At 38.3% G+C, this 25,738-nt stretch overlaps 1 long non-coding RNA gene across 1 annotated transcript in view; it reads left to right on the top strand.

Annotated features, from left to right (window-relative positions):
• The first annotated feature begins 742 nt into the window (after positions 1 to 742).
• The window catches only part of LOC126317530 (uncharacterized), a 229,407-nt gene continuing 204,411 nt past the window's right edge, over positions 743 to 25,738 (top strand). Inside the window, exon 1 of the long non-coding RNA XR_007556691.1 lies at positions 743 to 961. This is a non-coding gene — a long non-coding RNA (uncharacterized LOC126317530). The remainder of the gene's footprint in view (positions 962 to 25,738) is intronic.

The following is a 25,738-nucleotide window of genomic DNA, read 5'->3' as shown; positions in this document are numbered from 1 at the left end:
CTTCACCTTCTCCATCAGGAATGTTGGGGCATTGTATTTACTAAGCAGTTCACCTGACACCAATGCTCATCAATCAGCAGGACACACAAATAGAAAATTTGACTGCGCAATGTCTGGCAAGTGTGGCACTCCCAGCTGCTCCACAACAGAAGTTTTATGATTGGCCCAAGCCCAGTGTCCTTTGGAAATGTTTGCATATTGACCATTTGGGTCATTACTGGAATTCTCATAGGATTATTGTGTTAGATGCCTTTAGCAATTTTCTGTTAAGACTCTGATTTCTATTTTTTGTGTTGAGGGTCTACCAGAAGTGTTGGTTTTGGAAAGTGGGCTGGAGTTCACATCAACAGTATTTCAGCAGTCTTTTGATGTCAATGGCATCACCCATGTGATGACAGAATCTTTCCACACTCAATCTAGTGCTAAAGCAGCCAAGCAATGGCAAATCATCAGTGGAACTTTTGCATGGACACTGACATTGGAAACTGCATGAGTTGCTGCATCCTTTGCAGTCATTGGCCAATCCTCCACAGTGTTTCCACAGTGTTCTAAGTTTGAGGTGAATGATTTAGTCTTTTTCCGAGTTATTGGGAGAGGCACTGGGAATGAGGTGGCTTACAGAAGTCTTGGCCACTTTTTGTATGTCTTACAGGGTACCACCAGACTGCAGAAGTGTCATCAGTATCAGCTTCTTTTGTATGAGCTGTGTGATCATGCTGTTGGTTTTTAATTTGCAGATTTGGGACTCAGAAGGACACAGCAGCTTCAGCTGCCTTCACTTCCCTAAGATCCCATGCCGCCAGCACGGGATGGGGAGCCAATGGGCAATGACGCAGAGCCATTGCCATCCCCACAGTGCCAGCAGCCCTAACCGCAAGCGGTGCTGCCTTCCAGTAGGACACTGTGGACCCTACACTCACTGCTGCACCTCCACCAATGGAAGAAAATGTTCCAACCCTAGGTGTGGGTGTGCACCCTGTGGATGGTTTTATGGAAGGTTTTTCTGGCCATTTGCAAGATGACTGTCAGGGTGCAGGAGAAAACTTGTCACTGGCTGCAGTTTCAGCTTCTGCCTCCTCATGGGCACCTTAACCCAGACTCCCCTAGCACTGTCAACTCAGGCAGTAAAGGTACATGATAATGGCAAGGGGTTTTTGGGGGTGGGAAATGTGATGTCATACACTATTTCACTGTCAAAACCATGCTAAGTAGGCCACACCTAGAAGTTACTAGTAACTAATGTGATAGCCTCGCTAATCGGCAGCTGGCCTCAAGGCACACCCTCTGCAACAAGCACTGCTAGCACCACCACAGAGCCAACTTATGAAAATTCAGCACTGACACCAGCCTAGTCAGTTCACCAAGTTCTCTCTGTGCATTTGAATCGTTAGTACTTAGCCTCTGTTTTTATTGTATACGATGAATTTCCCTGTTTCACAGAACTAATGGAATATAATTGGACTTACTGGACTAAAGTTAAGTAAACCAGAGTTACATATGTATGACATGTGCTTCTCGTTATTTCTGCTCTCTGTCTCAGCACCCACCTACTCCTTGGTATCCAACCTAGGCCAGCCCAAAAATACCAAGTATTTATTTTATGTAACTAATATGCAATTTGAATTACCTTTATATGATTTGAATTAGGCACACAATAGAAACACAACACAGACATACATTCTCTCATTTATAAAAGAATTGATAGGCTGTCATATTTTTATAATGTGGTGAAAAATAGGTGGGATTATTCAAGTGGGAGAATGACATTCCAATGAAAGTTGTTTTAATTTCAGCCAATTAGTATACCACTAAAACTATTGCAAAGTATTTTTTTTATGAAAATCAAAGCATTGAACCCTGAGATGGATGTTTATATTGACCTCACTGTGTCCTGTCTGATGTAAAAATACAATTGGTGGACTGGAGCAATGATGCAACAATGAGTGGGACTACAGATAAGTACAGTTTTAACATTTTATTGTGATTCTAGGTAGTGACTTTCGGACTCATGAAATATATTTTTTTAGTATTGAACTAAAAAAATCGCACCAAAATGATTAAAGACGGGCTAATTTCAAAGATTGTGGTGAGGGACAATTCAGGGTTCTAATAATGTTTCAGAAGTTCCCAGAGGAAATGTGATGCTTGAATAGATTATGAAAGTGTTATACAGTACAATAGGTGAACTGAGCAAAAGAAAAATCAAAACTTGAATAAAGGAATGAACTAAGTAACAGCATTCAGCAGGTACTGAAACCAAAAGTCAAGTGAAAAAAGGATTGTGTAACCAAAAACCACAATCAGTGAACTGATGATTGAAATTGCTGAGTCCAACAGTGAACTGAACTGTAAGGCAGCAGAAATAAATCAATAAATCAATAACGGAATTCAGCAAGTGACTACTAGTGAATTAAAAAACTGAGCTGCAAAATAACAGTGCTCAGGTCATGGAATTAAAAGAGAAACTTAAGAAATTAAAATTATGCTGTAGAGTTGTGGTAAGAATGCCTTAGTGCTCAAGTGAATGTAGTTGAGTGTAAAATTGTAAATATGAGATCAAATCTTTTGTATGAAATTGTAAAAACCAAAAAATATTTTTAAATAGTTCACACTGCCATGAAACTGTAAAATCAAATTTTTAAATCAGAATTAACTTTAATTCAACAGAATCTTGAAGAGAAAATTGAAGCTTTGCAGTTTAAAATAAATAGTCTGATTTACGTAATCAGTATTAAAGTTGTAGACCTAGCAAGAATAGTTACTAGTGATGTAGATGCATTAAAAATTCAGTGTGATATTAGTAAGAAGCTTTGTTTCATTGTGAGAAAATACTTCTGTAAACAGTTTTGCCAGTAACCCTGATGGCAAGTGGGCTACTATACCTGTACATAGCTTTCCTGGACAATATAAACTGCACACAGTTGATTTTATAAAATTCTAATGTGGCAATTTTGACTCTAAAGTTACTGATAAAATTTAAGTTGTAAAGATGTTTATGGACAATAAGGGACTTCCATGGGAAAATCAGAATAGCCATGCAGATACATCCTACAGTGAACATCAAAAAATGTTGTAAACAAATTGTGGTCAAAATCAGAACAAGCTAGAATCAAAAGTGAGTTAGGGGTGGCCCAAGTTATAGGGAGCAAAATGGGAGTATGAAGGAATTTTTGTGAGACATTGGAACTTTGATGAGCTAACCAAAATTAACTCTTTAATGGAGATTATTTGAGAAAATTTGGTGGGTTAAGTGCACAGAGCAGATAACTCAACAGAACAGTTTTAAAATATGTTGACATATTGGATTGAGCCTTAGAGAAAAAAAAAAAAAGACGGAATTTTAATCATGGAGGGGTTATTAGTTATCTGCATAGGGGTGGACTAAAAAATTTATTAGAGAAAATTATGAGAGTAGGGATGTAGGAACCTACAGGAATGAAAATAACAGAGCTGGAAAGAGAAGATCTTTTCTTTGGAATGAGAGCAATAGAAATGGGACCAGTGAATTTGAAATCCAAGGCAGGTCATAATAGATTGTAGGATACAAGAAGACAAGATAAAGGGGGAAAATTTCAGGGAAACTGATGGTCATCCTTTGGTAGCCTGTCTGACTGGAGAAAAATCTATGATCAAAATCAGGCTAATCATTACAGGAAAACATTTCAGAGGAGGAGAAATTCTAGATCTTAAGGGCAGAACAACAAAGGAGCATACCAGATGAACTGATTATAATTTGACATAGAATTTTGGAAAGCACTGAATATTAATCTGTCTGATGACAAAATGCACCATAGAACATATCATGCGGAGTTAGAGATGAATGCAGAGGTGCTGATAAATTTATATATTCAGTCAGGAAATGACATTTATGAATTGGAGTAAGTGACAAACACTAATTTTGATGAGTGTGCCATAAATAAGATACTGAGTAACAAGGGAGTAAACTAATCTCACTGATCATTATGTTCTCAGGTGGGTCTATATCATGTACTGCAGGTATGAAGAGACTTTACAATATAATTTTAATGTGACTGATGTTGAGGTTGTTGATAAAACTAATGGTGATGATAGTGGTGGGATTAACTATAATGAAGAAATTGATGGATGATGGGATGGTTTATGTTGAAGTCAAAGAAAAAGCAGTAAATATAGTGATTTTGATAATAATGAAGGTAGCTGGGGAACTGAGCTTACTGATTGAGGGATCCATGAGAATTAGATTTTGCCAGTCTGTATTAGTGCATCATTAATTATCACTGAGTGTAAAGGAGAAAATGAGAAGAATGTAAGACTTGCAGATTTGAGGGTGGTTTGGAATAATTATCATGACAACAACAATAAAATTTGACCTTGTTTAAAAGAAGTTTGTGATAAGATACATCGAGACTGGTGCGTTGAAATGAATACTAGTTTGGATAATTTGAGAAAATACCAATGCATTATCAATATGGACAGTTACAATAAAAGGGAATCTGGTATGCCTGTGAATGCTCTGCAAACAACAAATGAAGCACTCATACAACACATGGGGTGGAAAATAAGGGCTTTAATAAAACAAGATGATCTGTTTCACAAATAGCACAACAAAAATTAATTCAGGATGCAGGGAAGTTCCTACATTTACATTCAAACAGGTACATAGGAATATAACTCTTAGTGGATGCTGACAGTCCATCAGTGAGTTTTCTGAAAAATCAAGAGACAAAATTAAACTTGTTCCCAAATTCATTAACAAGAATACAATAGACATTGAAACAAGGGGAACTACTGGGACACATTGTAAACATGTGAGAAATCAGGTGCTCCTTTCATGTAAAATGCGGAAAAGAAAATTTATATAGGCATGAGTTGTAATACTGGGTTTGAGAAAAAGTATCTGTTGAACAAAGAATTAGTATTTACCAGCCCCAAAAGCAAAATTTCATTAAAGGCAAAATTGATTGTTCTGAATGGTGTTGACAATAATAACCAAATCAGCAGAGTGGCTTATGCAAAGATGAGCAGATATTTTGAAGATGAAGGTGATTATACTGAAGAGAGCTTAGTCATTGAATAATAGCACAATAAGGTAGAGACAAAATTGGAGGCAGAAAAGCTAAATCTTCAACAGAAAGAAAAATTTGGAACTTTGTGGGAATATTTACAATGCATTTACAAAGCAAAATTTGGAAAGCTAAAAAATTACTTGATTAAATTAAAATTGAAACAGCATAAACAAGTTTTCAATAAGCCAGTGCTGTATTATTCAAAAAATTGGGAAGCCGTAGACAAGGATTTACATAAAATTGAAAGTTGTGGGATAATTGATACAGGTAGTATTGAGTGAGACACTCATCTTATTGTTGTGGCAACACATTTATGACAGGAGAAGATGTGGGTTGGGCAAATGGAACACAAATCCATAGTTTTTTTCACTAGAACTTTAAAAAATATGAGAATTTATGGAGTTACAAAAAAGAAATATGCTTTGGGAATTCAGTAAATTTGAGAATTACTTATTTCATCATAAAATTACATTCTATTTTCAGCACAAAGCTTTGAGTTATTTTCAAGAGGGCAAACAGATTAGGCAGGTGAGTATTATTTCTTTAGCAATTTCATTATACCATTAAATAAATGAGAGGAATGTGGAACTTAATATGCCAGTGCTCTGTCAAGACTAGTAGTGGAAGTTGATTCTGAACTTATCAGTGTGTAGTGTGAAAAGGAATTTAAGGTAATGTGGTTTAAAGGAATCAGAGAGGAAAAGGTGGTGCAAAGATAAGAAGGAACCAAAATCATTATCAAACTTGAAGGCTTTGTCTGTATTCCAATTGATTGTATTGCACAGATATGTAAATCTTAGAAATGACATAATGTATTATCAAATAAATTGGCAAAGAATTATTATTATGACTAGTATTATCTTATAATATTGTCTCTCTTAGCAGAGACACCCTGTATGTATTCCATTCAAACTGTTGGTTCAAAATTAAATTTGGATCTTTAACATAATGCAAAATATATCTAACTCTTCCATTACATCCTATCTTCAGAATTATCTGCTACATACTTTTGATCCTCTAAATGTGAAGCAAATTTGGATAGATTACTTTTGTTGGTGTTGCTATTCTACATAATGCAGAGAAAGATAGATATATAGATGTAACAGAAGACAGAAAAATTTTTTTCACACTATGCTCAACATCCAAATTTCATTTTGGAAGAACAATTTCAACTGGAAAACAAAAAAATATATTGACAATATTTGTGATTAAAAAGATAATACTAGTGATAATGGCAGTGCTTTGCCATTTTATTTTACATATTCTTTGGATAATTGCGTAACTGACACTCCATGCATCTACCTTTGCACAACAAAAAATATTATTGATAAATATATATTTTGTCATTTGTTTTATATACATACAGAGGTGACAAAAGTCATGGGATACTTCCTAATATCATGTCAGATCCCCTTTGCCCTGGTGTAGTCCAGTAACTCTACATGGCATGGACTCAACAAGTCGTTGGGAGTGCTGTGCAGAAATATTGACCCATACTGCCTCCAGTTCTTGCACAAAATGCTGCACTAGCAATAGTTTGACAATTAGTCCATAATTGTCAAACTATTGCCAGTGCAGGATTTCATGCAAGAACTGACCTCTTCATTATGTCCCATAAATGTTCAATGGCATTCATGATGGGCAATATGTGTGGTCAAATCACTCTCTCAAATTGTCCAGAATTCTCTTCAAGACAGTCACAAACAGTTGTAGCCTGGTGACATGGCACATTGTTATCCATACAAATTTAATTATTCTTTGGGAACATGAAGTCCACAAATGGCTGAAAATGGTCTCCAAGTAGCAGAACATGACTATTCCCACTCAACAGTCAGTTCAGTTGGACCAGAGGACCCAGTCCATTCCATGCAAATACTGCCCACCCGCTACAAAGCCACCACCATCTTGCACAGTGCCTTGTTGAAAACTTGGATCCATAGCTTTATGGGGTCTGTGATACACTTGAAACCTACCATCAGCTCTTGCAGACTGAAACTGGGATTCATTTGACCAGACTACAGTTTTCCAGTTATCTAGGGTCCATTCAATATGGTCGAATCCCAGGAGAGGCACTGCAGGCAATGTTGTGCTGTGAGCAAAGGCACTTGCTTTGGTTATTTGCAACCCAAGGCCAATTAATATCAAGTTTCACTGCACTCTCTTAACACATATTTTTGTCATATGTCCCACGTTGATTTCTGTGGTTATTCACATAGTGCTGCTGCTTGTCTGTTAGCACTGACAACTTTACACAAATTCCACTGCCCTTGTACATTATGTGAAGGCCATCGGCCATTGCGTTGTCTTTGGTAAGAAGTAATGTCTGAAATTTGTGATTTCCAGCACCCTGTTGACACTTTTGATCACAGAATATTGAATTTCTTAATGTTTTCCAAAATGGAATGTCCCTACTGTTAAGAAGAAATAGGCCTGACACTAACAACTGGAAATTGATTGACATATCAATTTATTGATGTATTAATAAAAAAGTCTGGTACCACGCGTCATGGAATTTCAGTCCCCGCCAGACATCATGGATGTCGAAGACCCCTAGAGGTCTCTGCACCATCACATCGTAAGCTGTGGCGGCGCCTACCACCTGGCCTGCTTTTTGTGTGAGGGTGCTACAGTGGCACAAGTGGTTCCAGCCCCCAACAGCGGGGCCCCGATACAGTATTTAAGCCCCTGCCTCTCCCTCAGCCAGCTAGTCTAACCTTGCATACGTCTCTGGACACATCGCCTCGCCTTAAACAGCTTATTTACTTTCTTGTTCTGTGTACGAGTGGATGTGGTTGTTAGGTTTTCTTGTGACTCCGTTGTTTCAATCTTGTTGTTGTTCATTCTGTCTTTCATTGGCCATGTCTGTCCTCTCCCGTGTGTTGTTGTTTGCGGGCCACTCTGCGGGTTCCACCACGCTTTCCGTCACTTCAACCCTGCGATCATTCCAGTCACCATTACAACAAAATTACAAATACATTTGGAAAAGACAGGAGAAGAAATATTTCTACAATCGCAATGGAAGAGTTAGAAAGAAATTAGCAATGTGTGACAGATGCCATAGAGCGAAACTCAGCAAACAAAGATGCAGGGGGCGTATTGCAGAACATGATATCTAAGAAACAGATTGACCTAGTGAGTGTACATATTTATGGACTGTTACCAAAAGCATAAAGGGATGTCTGTTATGTTTTTGTTGTGATAGATCTATTCTCAAAATTTACAACGTTAAATCCACTTATAAAAGAAATCAGTAAAAATATTATTTGAAGAATTATTTTCTGAATGTGGGTACTCTCAAAAGAATTCTTTCTGACAATAGGATGTGATTCACTTCAATAACTTGAAAAAATTCAAGAGGGGAAAGAGGAAAATCATATATTAATTTTGGTACATCACCCTTGAAGCAGTCCTGCCAGATATATATGAGGAAAATTGGGAGGGTATGCAGAACATATTTGAACAAAAACTATTCAGAGAGGATGGAGTGTGTTAACTGTTTTGAGGATGTTTGAAATTGTTTACAACAAATCTCCATTGGATTCTCACAACATGAAATTTTATGTGACAAGTAATCTGACAGCCATATAATCAAATTAATAGTGTGTCCTGCTTGCAAAAGGCTCACAGCACAGAAGAGCGAAGAAATTGTTAGCAAGCCATGGAGAAGCAAGGAGAAAAGAGAAAGCAGAGGCACTATAAGAAATTAAAAGTACCACTATTTGTGGTGGATGGTTTGGTTTTAGTGAAGACTAATGAAAATTCTAAATATATCTTTGGTGAGCTTAAGAAAGTTTTCGCATTTACATTGGGAATTTTGAGGTGCTCAAGAATCCACATACAAATGCTTATAGGACGGCTCTCATTACATGGAGCACTCTCTCCTTCAGCATGATAAGGCCTTACACACACAAGTGCTGTGACATCTACAACACTCTAATACCTTGTTTCACTGTCATAGATCATTCTCCATACACTCCCAACTTGGCTCTCTCCAATTTCCATGTGTTTCCAAAACTTAGGAACACCTTCAAGAATGTCACTTTGATAGTGATTAAGCAGAGCAAGTAGAGGCATGGTTTTAATGCCATCAAAAAAGTCAAGTATTCTATGATGATGGTATCAACAAACTGGTCTCTCCTTGGAGAAATGAGTTCATCACCAGAGTGACTATGTAGGGAAATAAATATGTAAACATGAAGATTAAAAATATAAATTGTTAATAAATTTTATTTCATTTAAATAACTTTTAGAGTTTTCGCATAAAAATTTGGAGGCATTACTTTTCAGCATGTGCCCATAGATTGATACACCCAAATTGAAACTAACTTTTAGGTTTGAGAAGTGTAGCTAAACTAACAACATTTTGCTTCCAAGTAACTGACCTAGTTAAGTAATATGTGTGTACATTTCATGGTAATCTGGAGTCAAAATTCTATTGTGATTTTGTTTTCTAGCATGAAACTCTCATATTTGACTTTGAAACAGCTAAATAAGCATTTAACAAACAGTGACATTATTATTAGAAGTTGGTTACTTAGCTATGTTCCTTTCTTTATAGTAAGGGGGACTGCTAAAACGTGCTTCACTGCCATTTTGATAAGATTGATTCTATATGCATGTAGGACATTGGATATGCACTCTAATGAAAATAACGTACTCTGAGTTTTGATCAATTTCCACTCTTTCTCTTAACTTTTCACCAATACACCAGTTCTGATAAACACACTTGTATTGCATGCTGCCATAACAGTTGGATGAACTGATTTGAACCAACAGTCATAAGCTGCAGTAACTCAATCCCACTCAGGCACCATGTTGTTTGTAACACGTGATAACAGTTTTCGTATGGCAATATTGATGTGATTGATAACAAATTTACAGTTAACTTTTGCAACTATATAATAATCAAGATATAGCATTTTGTTTCTTATAACACTCTATCATATTTCATGTGACCCAAATTTTGACAGATGCACATTTGTAACATGAAATTTAATAAAATATCTATTTGAAACCATCAGCATAAAAAAGTTGTGATTTCTGTTTCAATTACAATAAAATTCTTTATGCTATGATATTCATGGACTCATATTTTGGTAACAGACATTCAATAACTGTTGTTATTGAAATAAACATTTTGGAAGTCCTATAAAAGGAAGTGTGATGACAACAGTAAGCTAACATACTGGTGAAATTAAGACTGTCAATGTTAACAGTAATTTGTAAGACATATATTGTATTCACAACTTGTGTTGGTTGTGCTTCAGTTTTGCCATCAATCACTTCACTATAGTGTTTCCTGGGCTGCCTCATTATAATGGCATATGTTAATGTGGCCTTGTTGTTGTTGTTGTTGTTGTTGTTGTTGTTGTTGTGGTCTTCGGTCCTGAGACTGGTTTGATGCAGCTCTCCATGCTACTCTACCCTGTGCAAGCTTCTTCATCTCCCAGTGCCTACTGCAACCTACATCCTTCTGAAACTGCTTAGTGTATTTATCGCTAGGTCTCACTCTACGATTTTTACCCTCCACACTGCCCTCCAATACTAAATTTGTGATCCCTTGATGCCTCGGAACATGTCCTACCAACCAATCCCTTCTTCTTGTCAAGTTGTGCCACAAACTTCTCTTCTCCCCAATCCTATTCAATACTTCCTCATTAGTTATATGATCTACCCATGTAATCTTCAGCATTCTTCTGTAGCACCACATTTTGAAAGCTTCTATTCTCTTCATGTCTAAACTATTTATCATCCATGTTTCACTTCCATACATGGCTACACTCCATACAAATACTTTCAGAAAACACTTCCTGACACTTAAATCTATACTTGATGTTAACAAATTTCTCTTCTTCAGAAACGCTTTCCTTGCCATTGCCATTCTACATTTTATATCCTCTCTACTTCTACATTCATCAGTTATTTTGCTCCCCAAAAAGCAAAACTCCTTTATTACTTTAAGTGTCTCATTTCCTAATCTAATTCCCTCAGCATCACCCGATTTAATTCGACTACATTCCATTATCCTCGTTTTGCTTTTGTTAATGTTCATCTTATATTCTTCTCTCAAGACACTGTCTATTCCATTCAACTGCTCTTCCAAGTCCCTTGCTGTCTCTGACAGTATGACAATGTCAAAGTTTTTATTTCTTCTCTATGGATTTTAATACCTACTCCAAATTTTTCTTTTGTTTCCTTTACTGCTTGCTCAATATACAGATTGAATAACATCGCAGAGAGGCTGCAACCCTGTCTCACTCCCTTCCCAACCACTGCTTCCCTTTCATGTCCCTCGACTCTTATAACTGCCATCTGGTTTCTGTACAAATTTTAAATAGCATTTCGCTCCCTGTATTTTACCACTGCCACCTTCAGAATTTCAAAGAGAATATTCCAGTCAACATTGTCAAAAGCTTTCTCTAAGTCTACAAATGCTACAAACGTAGGTTTGCCTTTCCTTAATCTTTCTTCTAAGATAAGTCATAAGGTCAGTATTGCATCACGTGTTCCAGTATTTCTACGGAAACCAAACTGATCTTCCCCGAGGTTGGATTCTACTAGTTTTTCCATTCGTCTGTAAAGAATTTGTATTAGTATTTTGCAGCTGTGGCTTATTAAACTGATTGTTCAGTAATTTTCACATCTGTCTACAACTCCTTTCTTTGGGATTGGAATTATTATATCCTTCTTGAAGTCTAACGGTATTTCACCTGTCTCATACATCTTGCTCACCAGATGGTAGAGTTTTGTCAGGACTGGCTCTCCCAAGGCTGTCAGTAGTTCTAATGGAATGTTGTCTACACCCGGAGATTTGTTGTGACTCAGGTCTTTCAGTGCTCTGTCAAACTCTTCACGTAGTATCGTATCTCCCATTTCATCTTCATCTACATCCTCTTCCATTTCCATAATATTGCCCTCAAGTACATCACCCTTGTATAGACCCTCCATATACTCCTTCCACCTTTCTGCCTTCCCTTCTTCGCTTAGAACTGGGTTTCCATCTGAGCTCTTGATGTCATACAAGTGGTTCTCTTATCTCCAAAGGACTCTTTACTTTTCCTGTAGGCAGTATCTATCTTACCCTCATGAGATAAGCCTCTACATCCTTACATTTGTCCTCTAGCCATCCCTGCTTAGCCATTTTGCACTTCCTGTCGATTTTTGAGACGTTTTTTTCCTTCTTGGCTGCTTCATTTATTGCATTTTTATATTTTCTCCTTTCATCAATTAAATTCAATATTTCTTCTGTTACCCAAGGATTTCTACTAGCCCTCGTCTTTTTACCTGCTTGATCCTCTGTTGCCTTCACTACTTCATCCCTCAAAGCTACCCGTTCTTCTTCTGCTGCGTTTCTTTCCCCCATTCTTGTCATTTGTTCCCTAATGCTCTCCCTGAAACTCTGTACACCCTCTGGTTTATTCAGTTTATCCAGGTCCCATCTCCTTAAATTCCCACCTTTTTGCAGTTTCTTCAGTTTTAATCTACAGTTCATAACCAATAGATTGTGGTCAGAGTCCACATCTGGCCCTGGAAATGTCTTACAATTTAAAACCTGTTTCCTAAACCTCTGTCTTACCGTTACATAATCTATCTGATACCTTTTAGTATCTCCAGGGTTCTTCCATGTATACAACCTTCTTCGATGATTCTTGAACAACATGTTAGCTATGATAAAGTTATGCTCTGCGCAAAATTTTACCAGGCGGCTTCCTCTTTCATTTCTTAGCCCCAATCCATATTCACCTACTACGTTTCCTTTTCTCCCATTTCCTACTACCAAATTCCAGTCACCCATGACTACTATCTGAATAATTTCTTTTATTTCATCATACATTTCTTCAAGTTCTTCATCATCTGGAAAGCTAGTGGGCATATAGGCTTGTACTACTGTCGTAGGTGTGTGCTTCATGTCTATCTTGGCCACAACAATGCATTTGCTGTGCTGTTTGTAGTAGCTTACCCACATTCCTATTTTCCTATTCATTATTAAATCTACTCCTGCATTACCCCTATTTGATTTTGTATTTATAACCCTGTATTCACCTGACTAAAAGTCTAATTCCTCCTGCCACCGAACTTCACTAATTCCCACTATATCCAACTTTAACCTATCCATTTCCCTTTTTAAATTTTCTGACCTATCTGCCCAATTAAGGGATCTGATATTCCACGCTCCGATCCCTGGAACGCCAGTTCTCTTTCTCCTGATAACGGCGTCCTCCTGAGTAGTCCCTGTCCAGAGATCCGAATGGGGGACTATTTTAGCTCCAGAATATTTTCCCCAAGAGGACTACATCACCATTTATTCATACAGTAAAGCTGCATGCCCTCAGGAAAAATTACGGCTGTAGTTTCCCCTTGCTTTTAGCCGTTCGCAGTACCAGCACAGCAAGGCCGTTTTGGTTAGTGTTACAAGGCCAGATCAGTCAATCGTCCAGACTGTTGCCCCTGCAACAACTGAAAAGGCTGCTGCCCCTCTTCAGGAACCACACGTTTGTCTGGCCTCTCAGCAGATACCCCTCCTTTGTGGTTGCACCTACGGCATGGCTATCTGTATCTCTAAGGTACACAAGCCTCCCCACCAACGGCAAGGTCTATGGTTCATGGGGGGGATTTTGCCATGATGAAGTCAAAAACTATTTTAATGCTTAACTAATAATTTTCTTCTGTATTATAGCTAGGTCATTTAGTAATCTGTGCATTGTGTAATAAGTTTTAATTCTTGCTAGCAGTCATTAATCCCTTTTCTTAAATTGCAGCATGGAATGGGAACCACTCTTGTTACAAAATGCAAACAACAAAAGGAAGGAAAGAAGATTAGGGTTTAATGTTCTGTTGGCATTGAGGTCATTACAGAAGAAGCACAATTTCAAGTTGTATCAGGGATGGGAAAGGAAATTAGTAATGATTTTTTAAAGGAGCATCGAATGGTTTAGGGAAATAACAAACCTAAATATGGAGAGACAGATGCAGATTTGAACCACCATCTTCCTGAATGAAAGACCATTGTGCTAACCACTCCATCACCTCTCTTGGTACAAACAAGAATCCTTGCTATGAAATACTTGGGAGAAATTGTTTCTATGCTTTTTTTAAAAAAATGTTACTCTTTGTGCCTTTTTCCCATTCATGCTCAAGCATAATTCTTATGCAACATTTTTCATGGGGTGATGAGGGGGGGATGAGAGTTGGGGGAGGGGGGCTGCAAGGGGGGAGTGCAATGTGGCAGACCAAGACACACTATACTGAAGTGACTGATGTCACATATAGCATACACACTAATCCAAATTTTTGTCTCATTACACAAGTGTTAAAATTCTTGGATATGCTTATACATATATCTTATTTACTAGTACATTTTCTACAAATTTATGCCATATAACATAATTGTTTTTATTTGATTTACAAGAATTCATGTTGTCAGTCATGTAAATAATTTTTTTTCCATCCACACATAATCTGTGGTGAAGCTAGTTACATTAGCAGAGCTCGCATAATGATATAATACACAGAAGTCTTACCATTTCTGATCATAAATTAATTAATTCATTTATCAAAACCTAACAACCACATATTGTTAGCACTGTCTATTCTAGACATTTCAGATATAATTCTTAAATGTTTTCATGTCTATAGTAGTCTACCTGTTCTCATATTTTGTGGAACTGGATAGATAAAAAATCTACTCACCAAGCAGTGGTAGGAGAACTCATACATATAAAGGTCAAGGTAATTTGAAAGCTTTTGGAGGCAGAGGCTCCTTCTTGCAGAAGAGGCGAAAGGGAAGGAAAAAATATGAAGATAAAGAGTTAGCAAGACTTAAGAAATGTGGAGATTTTGGAAAAGTTGCCCAGAACCATGGATTAGGGAATATTGCTGGATGGAATGAGGAGGAAAGACTGATTGTTGGGGATTGCATCAGACAACATTTGAAAACCAGAGATGTTGGAGTTGGATGATAGGGTAATAAGCAAACCAGAGATTACTGACAAAACATCATGCAAGAGTTAATAAGAGCAGATAGTTAAGTGCATTGTACATTGCAGAGGAGGGGTTGTGGGAGAAATGGACTGGTCAGAAAATAAAAGATGTAGAAAACTAAAAGGTACTGAAGAAAGGAATAGTTAATGGGAAGAAATGCTGGCATAAATGACAATAACATAAATTAAGGGCAAGGGGGTGACAAGAACCAAGGACATATTGTAATGCCATTTCTCACTTGAAGAACTCTAAAACACTAGTGCCTGGGAAAGAATCCAGACCCATGTGCTGAAACAGCCACCAAACTGAGGTCTCAAATGTTATATTGTAGAGCATGCTCTGCAACAGGATATTGTGTATTACCAGTTCACACCCTCTGTTTATGTCCATTCACCTGACTGATAAGTTGGTGGTAGTTGTACCAATGTAAAAGGCTGAACATTGTTTACCTAACAGCTGGTACATGAGATTTCATTTTACACATGGCCCTCTCTTTAATAGTGTATGTTCTGCCAGTTACAGGAGTGGTATAGATGGAGGTAAGAAGGTGCATAGAGCAAGTCTTCCAGAGAGGATGGTCACACGGGTAGACGTCATAGATCAGGGAAATTAGAGCAAAAGAAGCTTAGGGTCTGACCAGTATATGACAAAGATTGTGAGGGAGGAGGGTGTGGCGAGGAGACAATGAAAAATTATTCTAGGTTTGGTACGCAAAATATTGGGCAGAATGGCCCTCATTTCAGGGCATGATTTTAATGATTTTAGGAAGTCATAGCCATGTCAAAGTAGCTGATTAATTCATCCAAGATGCAAATTTTAGTTGTTATGATGTTTGTTGTGGCATTGGTTCAAGCAGGCCACAAGTTCACAAGCTGGCAGCTAGTTACAAAAATCCAGTGGCAGGCACTGGAATACTGCTTCTTCAGCATCCTGCACTCCACAGCCTGCCTTACAACAGGCCACTATCCTGCTCCACATACAATGTCTCAGGTAGCACTTGTCATGTGGGCATCACAAGTGGCTATATTTATCACAACAACAGTGACTGGACAAGAATAACCAAAGATCCATGTGCTGGGAATTGCACTGGGGGTGTGCCTCTCATTAACTGACATTAGGCCTGCCCTTTTATGATTCCAGACTGGGATTCTGATTTTACCACCATCAGTGCTATGTTTTCTTCAACTTTAGTCCTGAGTTTGACTCCAGCCTCAGCACAAATGTAGTCTCCAAACCTTCCAACTGCCTCCTCATTCCACAACAGCTAATAGATGCAGTTACAGGTCAGCTAGCACCAGCTAGCCTCACAGTCTATGGCATCAATCTTGGTCCACTCTGGTGGAGCTTTTCAGTGCACACCTGGACCTAGCCCTCCATCATCTCCCAAGATGTTGGGGTCAAATTGGCTATGTAGAGAGTGGCTTCCTATATCCCTGCTGGCCAATATCACTGCCTTCCATGGTGGGGTGGGGTGGGTGGGTGGGGGGGGGGGGGGGGACGTGCTGATGCCACCTACTCTGTAAGTCAGGTCCTGCCAGATGCCATTAGCACTGCTGACATTGCATTCCAGCATATCAGTATCTGCCAGCTATTGGCACTGGCCAACTTTGCTGTTTAGGAAGAGTTGCCAGTAAAGTTATTTAACATCTGAGAGCATTCTTTGGCTTTGTCACCCTTTATTGCTCTTTCCCTGGGTTCCCCTATACATGATATCCAGACAACCAGATGACCATCCCACTCCCTGTGAGTGACTATATAGCAATCAATAGCCCAGGCCACTACATTTTGATGTCATAAGTGTTACTGGAGTCAAGCAAGCAACATCATGAGGCATAAATCTGCAACAACACTTCTACATGGTGAATTCATTTCAGTATTTTGCAGACTTGTGGTTTTGGTGTTGGTTCCTTTTCTTGTGAGTATTATCCTTGTATTGTAGGCTCAGGCTTTGCAGTGTCAGAAACAGGGGTAGAGGAGGTTACAACCATAAAGACCATTCTGACCTTATTAAACGAAATGGTACAGATGCAAGGAGGCAATAAAGAATTATGCAAGCAGTCAGAGGTATTGAGGATAGATAGGAGGGAACAGCCATCATCTGTTTTGTCAGCATCTGTCCTAAAAGCTATTACCACTAGCTTAGTTGCTCACTTTTCCGGTAATGCAGAGGAGGGTGCTTTGTCATTTCTGGGTAAAAGATTCATTTTCACTAAGCTGGGATGTTGGTCAGAGGAAGACGTTTTGCAAACTGCATTTGGTAGAAATTATGGAAAGCACTAAAGTTTGATAGTCTAAAGGCAGGTTGTTACAAGAATATGGAAGGAAGAACAGCTGTAGGAATTTTAGGGAAAAGTTAATCAATGTATTCAGAAGCAGGGTCAGTCTATTGTGAACTTTGTGGACAGGATTAAGAAATTAAATGTCAACTTGTCTAAGTTAACAGAGAGAGACAACACCAATGGGGTCCTCCTGTAAGAGGAACAGATGGTACTGAATGTATTTTTGTGAGGGTTACCTTACAAGGTATGAAGGAAAGTACAGACAAAATTCCCACAGAAATTAAGTGGAGCCATAGTAGCTGCAACAGCATTGAAAGAAATGAACGTAGTGACCCAAGCCTGAAATAAAAGAGGAATTATTTCTGTTGAAGTCAAGTGCTAGTGTTGTGAGTGATCAGGCCACATATGACAAGAATGCCATCAACCACAGTGTAAGAAATGTAAGTGAAGAGGGCATGAGACTGTAGGCAAAAACCAAGTAAGGGACATGAGATAGTGGGACATTGGATAGTGTAATGTAACGGACTACTGAAGAGTGCGATACCACCCTTATAGGGTCAGTGCTCCAATTTCATTTCTATGATTTTTTTTATTTAATATTATTGTATGTAGTGTTTAATTTTGCCCAAATATTTTTTATTATATTATTCTATAATGTGAACTTTATTTGTTTATTTCTGGAGAATATGTTGGCACCAGTGTGAGCCAGAGACATTCATGTGTGAAAGGTAGAGAGTCGGACATTGTTAAGGGGACTGTTGGTGTGAGTTAGTTGGACTGTTGTGGGGAGAGCATGATTTTGTGAGGTGGACTGTTGATGGGAGTACGGAAGGAAGTCTGTCATCTTATATAGAGAGTATCATAAATAGTATGTGATATGAAGTTGGAAAATATTGTGAAATAGTTAAATTAATAAAAATGAAGAATCAATAGTAAAACAAAAAGCGAGTACCAGTTTTCATAGCACACAAAGACCCGGACCTAATATTAACAATGTTAGATGGTTGGAACGCACCATGGCGAGAATCAAGACAATGAGACCAAATTCAGCATCTAAAGGTAAGGTATTTTAATTAGTTTTAGTATTCTGTGATGTATCATTCATACGAAGCCCATACCTACTACAGTAGTACAAGTTTACATGCCAACTAGCTCTGCAGATGACGAAGAAATTGAAGAAATGTATGATGAAATAAAAGAAATTATTCAGATAGTGAAGGGAGACGAAAATGTAATAGTCATGGGTGACTGGAATTTGGTAGTAGGAAAAGGGAGAGAAGGAAACGTAGTAGGTGAATATGGATTGGGGCTAAGAAATGAAAGAGGAAGCCGCCTGGTAGAATTTTGCACAGAGCACAACTTAATCATAGCTAACACTTGGTTTCAGAATCATGAAAGGAGGTTGTATACATGGAAGAACCCTGGAGATACTAAAAGGTATCAGATAGATTATATAATGGGTAGACAGAGATTTAGGAACCAGGTTTTAAATTGTAAGACATTTCCAGGGGCAGATGTGGTCTCTGATCACAAACTATTGGTTATGAACTGTAGATTAAAACTGAAGAAACTGCAAAAAGGTGGGAATTTAAGGAGATGGGACCTGGATAAACTGAAAGAACCAGAGGTTGTACAGAGTTTCAGGGAGAGCTTAAGGGAACAATTGACAGAAACAGGGGAAAGAAATACAGCATAAGAAGAATGGGTAGCTTTGAGGGATGAAGTAGTGAAGGCAGCAGAGGATCAAGTAGATAAAAAAGAAGAGGGCTAGTAGAAATCCTTGGGTAACAGAAGAAATATTGAATTTAATTGATGAAAGGAGAAAATATAAAAATGCAGTAAATGAAGCATACATACGTCTCAAAAGTGAGATCGACAGGAAGTGCAAAATGGCTAAGCAGGGATGGCTAGAGGACAAATGTAAGGATGTAGAGGCTTATCTCACTAGGGGTAAGATAGATACTGCATACAGGAAAATTAAAGAGACCTTTGGAGATAGAAGAACCACTTGTATGACATCAAGAGCTGAGATGGAAACCCAGTTCTAAGCAAAGACGGGAAAAGCAGAAAGGTGGAAGGAGTATATAGAGGGTCTATACAAGGGCGATGTACTTCAGGACAATATTATGGAAATAGAAGTGGATGTAGATGAAGATGAAATGGGAGATATGATACTGCGTGAAGAGTTTGACGAAGCACTGAAAGACCTGAGTCGAAACAAGGCCCCCAGAGTAGACAACATTCCATTGGAACTACTGACGGCCTTGGGAGAGCCAGTCCTGACAAAACTATACCATCTGGTGAACAAGATGTATGAAACAGGCGAAATACCCTCAGACTTCAAGAAGAATATAATAATTCCAATCCCAAAGAAATCAGGTGTTGACAGTTGTGAAAATTACCGAACTATCAGTTTAATAAGCCACAGCTGCAAAATACTAACTCGAATTCTTTACAGACAAATGGAAAAACTAGTAGAATCCGACCTCGGGGAAGATCAGTTTTGATTCCGTAGAAATACTGGAACACGTGAGGCAATACTGACCTTACAACTTATCTTAGGAGAAAGATTAAGGAAAGGCAAACCTACGTTTCTGGCATTTGTAGACCTAGAGAAAGCTTTTGACAATGTTGACTGGAATACTGTCTTTCAAATTCTAAAGGTGGCAGGGGTAAAATACAGGGAGCGAAATCCTATTTACAATTTGTCCAGAAACCAGATGGCAGTTATAAGAGTCGAGGGACATGAAAGGGAAGCAGTGGTTGGGAAGGAAGTGAGACAGGGTTGTAGCCTCTCCCCGATGTAATTCGATCTGTATATTGAGCAAGCAGTAAAGGAAACAAAAGAAAAATTCTGAGTAGGTATTAAAATCCATGGAGAAGAAATAAAAACTTTGAGGTTCGCCGATGACATAGTAATTCTGTCAGAGACAGCAAAGGACTTGGAAGAGCAGTTGAACGGAATGGACAGTGTCTTGAAAGGAGTATGTAAGATGAACATCAACAAAAGCTAAACGAGAATAATGGAATGTAGTAGAATTAAGTCGGGTGATGCTGAGGGAATTAGATTAGGAAATGAGACTCTTAAAATAGTAAAGGAGTTTTGCTATTTGGGGAGCAAAGTAACTGATGATGGTCATAGTAGAGAGGATATAAAATGTAGACTGGCAATGGCAAGGTAAGCGTTTCTGAAGAAGAGAAATTTGTTAACATCGAGTACAGATTTAAGTGTCAGGAAGTTGTTTCTGAAAGTATTTGTATGGAGTGTAGCCATGTATGGAAGTGAAATATGGACGATATATAGTTTGGACAAGAAGAGAATAGAAGATTTCGAAATGTGGTGCTACAGAAGAATGCTGAAGATTAGATGGGTAGATCACATAACTAATGAGGAAGTATTGAATAGGATTGGGGAGAACAGAAGTTTGTGGCACAACTTGACCAGAAGAAGCGATCGGTTGGTAGGACATGTTCTGAGGCATCGAGGGATCACCAATTTAGTATTGGAGGGCAGCGTGGAGGGTAAAAACTGTAGAGGATGACCAAGAGATGAATACACTAAGCAGATTCAGAAGGATGTAGGTTGCAGTAGGTACTGGGAGATGAAGAAGCTTGCCCAGGATAGAGTAGTGTGGAGAGCTGCATCAAACCAGTCTCAGAACTGAAGACCACAACAACAGCAACATAGCAGTATATATAGGTGATGGTTACTGTGAAGTGCTAGGATTAGATTGCTTGATTAAACATTTTACTGAAATTAACCTTGATCAGCACATGGTAGAACTTGATGGGACCTAACTCCATCAGGGGCAACCACTAGGAGGACTACACTTGTGCAAGTTACATCCCTAAAGCTGGGAGAACAATTAAACTGTGTGTGCAGGCTCTAAAGATGAATCTGTATGATGCTGCACCAAAAGGAATGGTGACACTGTGATGGATGAAAATGGGAACACAAGACGCATCCCTAGTGCAAGGGGAACCATTTAAACTGTGTGCACAGTCACTAAAGATCTGTTAGCTTTATAGTGCACCACAAAGTATGGAAAAAATATGATGGATGGGAGTAGAACTTAACTGGTATGGTAGAGCCACTAAAGGAAAATGAGGAGCTAGATAAGGCACAATGATTCATACAGAGAAGTGTGCTACATGTACAGGAATTAGATGACAAGCAGGTACTGTAGGAGGGGTGGTACTTATTACATGTAATTAATTGCAAGGGAGAGTGAATGGACCCCAGAATATTCAAATCCATACAGGATATGCTGATGACACAGATGGAAAAGAATTTGCAGTCTTCTTTATGTTGTTGTTGTTGTTGTTGTTGTTGTTGTTGTTGTGGTATTCAGTCCAGAGACTGGTTTGATGCAGTTCTCCATGCTACTCTATCCTCTTCAACCTTCTTCATCTCCGAGTAACTACTGCAACCTAAATCCTTCTGAATCTTCTTAGTATATTCATCTCTTGACCCACCTCTACGATTTTTACCACTCACACTTCCCTCAAATACTAAATTGGTGATCCCTTGATGCCTCAGAGCATGTCCTACCAATCGATCCCTTCTTTCAGACAGGTTGAGCCACAATTTCCTCTTCTCCCCGATTCTATTCAGTACCTTCCCATCAGTTACATGATCTACCCGTCTAATCTTCAACATTCTTCTGTAGCACCACATCTCAAAAGCTTCCAGTCTCTTCTTGTCTAAGCTATTTATTGCCTATGTTTCTCTTCCATACATGGCTACACTCTATTCAAATACTTTCAGAAAAGACTTCCTGACACTAAAAACTATGCACATTGTTAACAAATTTCTCTTCTTCAGAAATTCTTTCCTTGCCATAGCCAGTCTACATTTCATATCTTCTCTACTTTGACCATCATCAGTTATTTTGTTCCCCAAATAGCAAAACTCATTTACTAATTTAAGTGTCTCATTTCCTAATCTAATTCTCTTAGTGTCATCTTATTTAGTTTTACTACATTCCATTACCCTAGTTTTGCTTTTGTTGATGTTAATCTTATATCCCCCTTTTAAGACACCATTCATTCTGTTCAACTGCTCTTCCAGATAATTTGCTGTCTGTGACAGAATTACAATGTCATCAGTAAACCTCAAAGTTTTTATTTCTTCTACTCCTATTTGTTTTTGGTTTCTTTACTGCTTGCTTAGTGTACAGACTGAACAACATTGGGGATAGGCTACAACCCTGTCTTACTCCCTTCTCAACCACTGCTTCCCTTAAATGCCCCTCAACCCTTACAACTGCCATCTGGTTTCTGTACAAATTGTAAATAGCCTTTTGCTGCCTGTATTTTACCTCTGGCACTTTCAGAATTTGAAAGAGAATATTCCAGTCAACAGTGTCACAAGCTTTCGTGAAGCCTACAAATGCTAGAAACATTTGTTTGCCTTTTCTTGATCTATCTTCTAACATAAGTCATAGGGTCAGTACTGCCTCATGTGTTCCAACATTTCTACAGAATCAAAATTGATATTTCCTGAGGTCAGCTTCTGCCACTATTTACATTTGTTGGTAAAGAATTTGTGTTAGGATTTTGCATTTGTGACTTGTTAAACTGACAGTTTGGTAATTTTCACACCTGTCAACACATACTTTCTTTGGGATTGGAATTATTATATTCTTCCTAAAGTCTGAGGGTATTTGGCGTGTCTCATACATCTTGCTCACCAGATGGAAGAGTTTTGTCATGGCTGGCTCCCCCAAAGATATAAGTAGTTCTAATGGAATGTTGTCTATTCCTGGGGCCTTGTTTCGACGTAGGTCTTTCAGTGCTCTTTCAAATTCTTCATGCAGTATCATACCTCCCCTTTCATCTTCATATATGTCCTCTTCCAGTTCCATAATATTGCCCTCAGGTGCATCACCCTTGTATAGACCCTGTATGTACTCCATCCACCTTTCTTCTTACCCTTTTTTGCTTAGGACTGATTTTCAATCTGAGCTCTTGATGTTCATACAGGTAGTTCTCTTTAATTTTCATGTAGGCAATATCTACCTTACCCCTAGTGACATATGCCTCTACATCCTTACATCTGTCCTCTAGCCATCCTCGGTTAGGCATTTTGCATTTCATGTTGATCTCATTTTTGAGATGTTTTTATTCCTTTTTGTCTCGTTCATTTACTGCATTTTTATACTTTCTCCTTTCATCAACTAAATTCAATATCTCTTCTGTTACCCAAGGACTTCTACTATCCCTCATCTTTTTGCCTACTTGTTCCTCTGCTGCCTTCACTGTTCCATCTCTCAAAGCTACCCATTCTTCTTCTACTGTATTTCTTTCCCCTGCATTTCTCAGTCATTCCTTAATGCTCTCTCTGAAACTGTCTACAACCTCGGGTTCTTTCAGTTTATCCAGGTCCCATCTCCTTAAATTTCTACCTTTGTGCTGTTTCTTCAGCTTTAATCTACAGTTCATAATCCAAAAATTGTGTTCAGAGTCCACATCTGGCCCTGGAAACATTTTACAATTTAATACCCACTTCCTAAATCTTTGTCTTACCATGATATAATCTATCTGAAATCTTCCAGTGTCTCCAGGCCTCTTCCACATATAAAGCCTTCTTTCATGATTCTTAAACCAAATTATAGCTATGATTAAATAATGCTCTGCGCAAAATTCTACCAGGTGGTTTCCTCTTTCATTCCTTACCCCCATTCCAAATTCACCTACTACTTTTCCTTCTCTTCCTTTCCCTACTATTGAATTCCAATCCCCATGACTAATAAATTTTTGTCTCCCTTAAATATCTGAATAATTTCTTTCATTGCATCATACATTTCTTCAATCTCTTTATCATCTGCAGAGCTAGTTGGCATATAAATTTGTACTTCTGTGGTAGATGTGGGCTTCATATTTGTCTTGTCTTCAATAACGCATTCACTATGCTGTTCATAGTAGCTTATTTGCACTCCTATTTTTGATACATTATTAAACCTTCTCCTACATTACCTCTATTTGATTTTGTATTTATAAGTCTGTATTCAGCTGACCAGAAGTCGTGTTCCTCTTGCTACTGAACTTCACTAATTCCCACTATATCTGACTTTAACCTATCCATTTCCCTTTGTAAATGTTCTAACTTATCTGCCTGTCTTCTCTGGGGGAGTTTGAGGAAGCCGCACAGACAGTAAATCTTGTATTAAAGAAAGGATACATTGCAGTGGCTGGCAGAGTATTGAGAAATGTTTAGTAGAATGAAAGAACTGTTAAGAACTGGACCAATTTTGTATATACAAACTATGAGAAGCAGTATGCACTCTCGTGCAACATGAGAAATCATGTGCTCAGTTGTGTATTGAACCAAGATATGAAGAGGACCAGAATTCAACCAATTATCCATCACAACAGCTGAGTAAAGTGGAAAATAATCATTCTAAAACTGATAAGGAAATGCAGGGTCCCATATATGGTGTAACACACTTTTGCCATTATTTATATTGAAATCTGAGGGAATTGTTAACAATTGGACTGCTACTGCTTTTCTCAAACTATGAGAAAGAGTTTGCACTCCCAGTCAAGGCAAGAATTTATGTGCTCAGGTGTATGTTCGTACAGGATGTGTATGGGGCAAAACATCTAGTTGCCTGTGCATCACAAAAGCTGAGTAAAGTGGAAAAAAGCAATTCTATTATCGAGAAGGAAATTCTCCATCTGAAATGTGGTGTAACATACTTTTGACATTTTTTTATATGGGAGGAGACGCAAAGTCATTACAGATATTGTACAATTTTGTATTTGTGGGGATCCACAGCCTCCAGATGCTTAACAAATGTAAACATGGTCCATAGTAGGCTGTAATGTGATTTTTATTTAATCTTGTGATTAGCTGATTTCAACTACTTATCATTGTCAAGCGCTTGTAAAACCCAAATGGTTAAGAACTACATTGTATGCATGCATTGCTTGTATATACACACCTCACATTAAGATTTCTAACTCAACCATGTGGTTGTAAGAAATTTGTGCAGTAATTTTTTATCTTACTATGATGTGTGTAAAGTATTAGTTACACTGTGATGCATGCAATCAATGTAGTGCTTTTCCATGTTGGTTTTACAACTGCTTGACAATGACAAGTAGTCAAAATTTGCTAATCACTCTATTAAGTAAAAATCAAATTATAGCCTACTACAGACCATGTTTACATTTATTAAGCATCTGGAGGCTGTGGATTCCCAAATCAAATGGTTCAAATTGCTCTGAGCACTTTGGGACTTAACATCTGAGGTGATCAGTCCCCTGGAACTTAGAACTACTTAAACCTAACTAATCGAAGGACATCACACACATCCATGCCTGAGGCAGGATTCAAACCTGCGACCGCAGCGGTCGCATGGTTCCAGACTGAAGTGCCTAGAACCACTCGGCCACACCGGTCGGCTTGGAACCCCACAAATACAAAAT

Source organism: Schistocerca gregaria, unplaced genomic scaffold (genome assembly GCF_023897955.1).
Source record: "Schistocerca gregaria isolate iqSchGreg1 unplaced genomic scaffold, iqSchGreg1.2 ptg000634l, whole genome shotgun sequence".
NCBI lineage: Eukaryota > Metazoa > Arthropoda > Insecta > Orthoptera > Acrididae > Schistocerca > Schistocerca gregaria.
The sequence above is the reverse complement of the archived record's forward strand: the minus strand, read 5'-3'. Positions and strand labels throughout refer to the sequence as shown.